The following is a 6,043-nucleotide window of genomic DNA, read 5'->3' as shown; positions in this document are numbered from 1 at the left end:
AGTCATAACATTATCAAACACTGTCCTATTTACAAGGTAGTGATTTCACAAATAAACATTAGTTGCCAAACCATTATCAAATTCAGAGCCTGAGTCGATGAGGTGTTGTTACGTTCAGTATAAACCAAGTCAAGATACCGAATTAATGAGGTTTTGCTGTTATAATAATGTACCTGGGGCAAGCTACTTGTGGAGTGAAAAGGGTTATTTAGCTCCTGGTTGTGTCTGTTCAAGTTCCGAATCGTGCGGTCCAGGCTCTGGAGAGCACCCACCCCCACCCCTGGTGCTGGGTCAACGCCTGGCCCATTTGCTGTGGAGGGAGTGATGGTGAGTAAGCAACCACAGCCCAACACAGAAGACAGAGGCGAGGTGGGATCAAAGCCAGGCTTTTATAATGAAGGCCTCTAAGCAACTATCCGCAGCCCCAGGAGAAGCGAGTTCGTGTCCTGTCCCCTCCTTTCCTTTTGGTTTTTCAAGACAGGGTTTCTTTGTGTGACCCTGGCTATCTTAGAACTCTCTCTCTCTCTCTCTCTCTCTCTCTCTCTCTCTCTCTCTCTCTCTCTCTCTCTCTCTCTCTCGACCAGGCTGGCCTAGAACTCAGAGGTCTGCCTGTCTCAGCCTCCCGAGTGCTGGGATTAAAAGTGTGCGCCACCAACACCTGGTGGCCTTTCAAAGACAACCCTCCACCACAGGAGAGCCAGGGTGGTGATAGACACCTGAAATTCTAGCACTGGGAGGTGGGGGCAGGGGGATTAACAGTTCCAGGCTAGTAGCCTAAGCTACATAGTGAGGCCCTGTCTCAGACACAAACAAAACTAAACAAAGCCCAGAAAGGAGAAAGAAAAGGAACCCTAAAGACTTACAGGTCATCTTAGTTCAATTCAATTTAACTTTTGGCCCGCTAAGAAGTTTTCACCTTTGGGAGGAGGTATCGCTCTTCTGAGAAAGAGTATGTGTGGGCTGGGTGCTGTGCAAGACAGGGGAACTAATATATTTGAAAAAGACACCACACATGCACGCACGCACACGCACACGCACACGCACGCACACACACACACACACACACACACACACACACACACACACACGAGACTTTGATCACCGAGTTCTTTCATCTGCCTGGAACATAGAGAGCTTGTTCCCTTTCTGTCTGAAGCTCCAATTTTAAGCTGGGCATCGCCTTCAGGGAATTTATGATCTTAGGGCTAAAATGGACATTAGAAAGGAAAGCCAATGCCAGACAGCCTTAAAAGCTCGCTCCCTTAAAAAAAAATAACCCACAGGCACTTGGGATGTAGAGGCAGGCAGTGTCCGAGTACAAGGTTGCCTTGGTCTAGAGAGGAGTTCCAGAAAGAAAGAAAAAAAAAGTAAGAAGAAAGGGAGGAAGTAAGGAAGGGGGAGGAAGAATAACTCACGGTAAAACACACTAATTACAAATTTAGATTAGTTTTTTTCTGGAAATGTCCAAGAGGTGTAAGAATAAGCCATTGGAAGGTAAAGGCCATGCCAGCCACTTAGTTAGAATTCTTCTTTCCTCCCTCCCTTCCTCCCTTCCTTCCGATGGTAAGTTAATCTAAATTTTAGAGTTTGAAATATGGAAGCCACATGTCTTCTGGATGGTTCTATAGAAGCTATGGTGGGCAGGGGTCACCTGGAACTCATACTTAGGCACTCTCAGGAGTTCAGAGACCCTACCCCACCCGACGACCCACGAATGCTGTTAGCATTAGTTATGCTCGCTGTGATCTGGTTTCTGACTGGCTCTTGCCATTACTTCCCCATGGTATTTCTAACTTTCCCTTCATTTGTTTTCTGACCTGGTCCACCGCCCGGGCTGTAAGTTAGAAGGACAAGAACTCAGAGGTTAGTTGCTACTTATTTAAAATTTATCCACTAAGTCAGGTGTGATGGCTCGTGCCTGTAATCCCAGCACTAAAGCTACAACATCAGGAGGGTCAGCTTCAGCTACACAGTGAATTAAAGGCCAGCCTGGGCTACATGAGGTCATATCAATTTTGTTTTAAACATTTATTTTTGTTATGTGAACGAGTGTTTTTGAACGAGTGTTTTTCTTGACTCTGTGTGTGTGTGTGTGTGTGTGTGTGTGTGTGTGTGTGTGTGTGTGTTGGGGGGGGCGGTGTCTGAGATGGCTCAGTGGTTAAGAACACCGGCGGCTCTTCCCAAGGATGCAGCTGTCAATAATCAAACCGGATGTGCTCTTCTGGCCTCCACACAAAGCGGCATGGCACACAACTACGCAGACACACATGCAGGTGAAACATTTGTACACATAACATAGAAAATAATGTATGCGAATATGCGAAGGAGGTCAGGCCTGACAGTACAAGCTTGTATTCCCAGCTACTTGGGAAGCTGAGGCAGGAGGATCTGGACTTGAAGGCTGCCTTGCCTATGGGGTACGTTCAAGATCAGCCTGCATAACTTAGCAATAGCCTGTTGTGGTCAGACCAGAGAAGCTGTCCTAGCCAAGTCTGTAAAGTGAAGAATTCCCTTCGCTCTGTTTTTTTTTTTTTTTTTTTTTTTTTTTTTTTAAATCTCTCATTGTAGCTTCTCCTGTTGTGCTCGGTGCTGTCAAAGAACATAATTAACCTCTCATATGTCTTAGTGCCAGTCTATGACGAAACCAGAGCTCTACCTCGTTCTTCCCTTACCAAACAGTCTCAAAAAAAAAAAAATATTGGGGAAATTTAGCTCAGAGGTAGAGCACTTGCCTAGGCATGGGGAGGGAGGAAAGGCAGGAAAAAACAAAACAGAGATGGAGGGGAAAGCAGCCTTTTCAGCTCACCACTGGAAAGTCAGAAGCAGGGCAAGTCCCATTGGTACATACAGCACCTCGGCCACAGATGACACAAATCCCTTCCTGTCTCTGCTCTGCCACCCAGCAATGGCCTAGATCTGGCTGTCAGTCAACAGCCAGCTCTGTGTTTCCTCATCCAGGTCAAGCAGGAGAGAAAGATGACTGCCCTGGCTCCAGGGAGAGAAAAAGCTTTCTCAGAGGTGGCCAATAAAGTTCACCACGTCATTAGCTCAGGTGCAATCTGAGGCCTTTCTTGATTGAACTGAGCCGGTAGCAGAGAGGACTGGTTTGCGCTAAGCAGGTCCACCTGTAAGCCATGAGCGCGTTCTCCAGCGTTCCCAGGTAACAGCTGACAAATTAGTGCCTTTAACAAAAGTAACCAAAAAAGGACAAAGCCGTTATTTTTTTATCATTTGTTTATGACGGTCTTTCTCAACCTCCCTATTGCGGCAGCCCTTTAATACAGTTCCTCGTATTGTGGTGACCCCCAACCATAAAAATCATTGCTCCTTCACAACTGCGATTTCACTACTGTTATGAATCACAGTCAATATTTATGGTTTCTGACTTAAGCGACCCCTATTAAAGAGTTGTTTAACCCCGAAAAGGTCCTGACTCATAGGTTTATGATAACACAACCCCTAATAAAGAATTATCGCCTTTAATCCCAGCACTTGGGAGGTAGAGGCAAGCTAATCTCAGTGAATTCTGGGTTAGCCTGGCCTACAAAGTGAGTTCCAGGAGAGCCAGGACTGTTACAAAGAGAGACCATGTCCCCAAAAACAAACAAACAAACAAACAAAAAAAGTGTTATAACGGCCAGACTCCAAAATAAAGCACAAGTATAATAGTATGAAAAGTATCTCTTTTCAGGTATTTATTTGATTTTATAAATTGGGTAGTTTGTTTGATATGGCCACAGTTTTACTAAGTCATGTGTCCATGTCCTGTGGTCTCAGGCTCTGGCTTGCCACGCGGCTTGTGCTGGCCGCAAGGGAATCAGCAACTGTTAGAACACAGTTTTGGCAGACCTCATGTCTCCTACTGCCCTAAACTGGAGGAACCCAGGCAAGAGCCTGGGGAAGGAAACCCCGATATGTCACTCATCTGCCACCCCTCCACAGGAAAGGCACTGGGTTCAGCACGTTGTCTCAGATCTGTTATCTTTTTTCTGACTGAATCTTCTAGAAACTTGATTAGCTATCATCACTCTTTCTAAAGAGGTAGAGGTATGTCCTAGTTAGCCTTAGCTGTCAACTTGACACAGCTGGGAAGTCTGTGCCCACATCAGATTGGCCTGTGGCCACCTTTGTGAAGGATTATCTTGATTGATAATTGCTGTGGGAAGACCCAGCCCACTGTGGGTGCCGCTGTGGGTGGCATAGAACCTAGGCAGGTGGGCCTGGGCTGTGTAAGATGAGAGTGAGCCAGTCAACAGCCAGTAAGCAGTGACCATCCAGGTTGCGGCCCTGACTTCCAGCAGCGATGGATGTCTGTGGGAGTGTAAACTGGAAGAAACCTTTTCCTCCACCAAGCAGCTTTTGCTCCCAGTATTTCCTCACAGCATCAGCAAAGCAAATATTAGGTGTTAAACTTTGCTCAAAAATAAATACTAAGAGGTAGGAGTGCAAGTCAGCACCAGGGCATGTGCTTAGCACATGCAGATTCCTAGGTGCAGGTCCTCCCCAGTCAAAGAACACAGTGATAGCAAGCCATGGGTACAGGTTGCCCTCCCCGATTACCTGCAATTTGGGTAGAAAAATGTGTAAACTCTCTCTCTCCCTCTCTCTCTGTGTGTGTTGACATTCAGCAAAAACTAACAGGAAGAACAACCTGCAGTCAAGCCTGTTCCTGGGACCATTTTCACCTCTTGAATTGCTGAAGGCAATGATTGTGAACAAGATATGCTCTGTAGAGTTGACGATGGACTGGGCAATACATCTTGGGCCCCTGTAGTCTGTGAGCAGCGAGGGATGCTGGCAAGTGTTAATTAACCAACTACAGTCTTTCTAGCCATGCTTTCAGACTCTTGCGCACTCAGGGTTTTGCACACGTTTACAATGATAGGTGCAGAGTCATTGATCTTTGCCTTGGGAATGTCAAGAGGTCACATGACCGTTCTGAACAATTACACAAGGCCTTCCCACAAGATTCCTTATCTACCGTGGGGAGAAACAAATTGGGTAATACACCTGAAGGCCCCATCTGACCTGTGTCAACAAAGCAAACTTTAATGATTACCTATTCCAGGCAGTGGGTTGGCTCCCACCCCTGCCCCCAAATGGCTCATCTGTGTAACAGAAGGCTGCTCACTAAACTTACTACCGACAGGTGAACGGAGGACTAAGTTATGGGAAATGACAGGAATAACTTCCAACTTCAATGTGTGAACATCACCAAGCATTTAAAAGATGTGTGTAGTGATTTGAGAAATATGAAAGGCACAGCTAGGCAAAGACAATCTTTTATATTCATCCCCTAACTCCTTTTCATTCTTGGAGGGTTGGTTCAAACACTCCTGCAGTTAATAGGACACAGGAAGCAACTAAAAAGGGAGTGTTAACATCTGTAGTTAATGGCTTCAGACCTATTCCTCTCTGCTGCTGCTGCTTCTTCTTCTTCTTCTCTCTCTCTCTCTCTCTCTCTCTCTCTCTCTCTCTCTCTCTCTCTCTCTCGTGTGTGTGTGTGTGTGTGTGTGTGTGTGTGTGTGTGTGTGTGTGTGTGTGTATGTACAGGTGCAATGGCTCCTGTGGGTATATGCAGAGCCCAGAGTGAATGCTCAAACACATTCTTCTAGCACTCACTACATCTTTGTTTTGAGGCAGGGTCTCTCACTGAACCTGGAAGTCACTGTTTCTGCAAGACTGACTGAGCAGTAGCCTTCAGGAGCTGCCTGTCTCTGCTCCCCAGTTCTGGGGTTCAGGAGCCCACCACCACACCTGGCTTTTGACACTGATGCTAGAGACAGGAACTCAGTTTGGATCCTCCTAGCTCAGTGAGTGCCTCACTCAGCTAGGCACCCCTGAAGTAGCTCCCCTTGCTCAAGCCTCTTTTCTATGATTTGGTTAGAGAAGGGGGAGAGGCTTGAGAACAGATTCTGACTTGAGGCATATTTGTCAGGTTATGGTATAGTCCAATCAGCCAAAGAAAGTCAACTAGTGGACAGTTTCTCAAGACAACTTTTTCTTTAAAAAGTTCACAAAAAATCTAATGTTTTAAAGAAGA

This window comes from Phodopus roborovskii, unplaced genomic scaffold, assembly GCF_943737965.1.
Source record: "Phodopus roborovskii unplaced genomic scaffold, PHOROB, whole genome shotgun sequence".
Lineage (NCBI taxonomy): Eukaryota > Metazoa > Chordata > Mammalia > Rodentia > Cricetidae > Phodopus > Phodopus roborovskii.
This window is presented reverse-complemented; position numbering follows the sequence as displayed.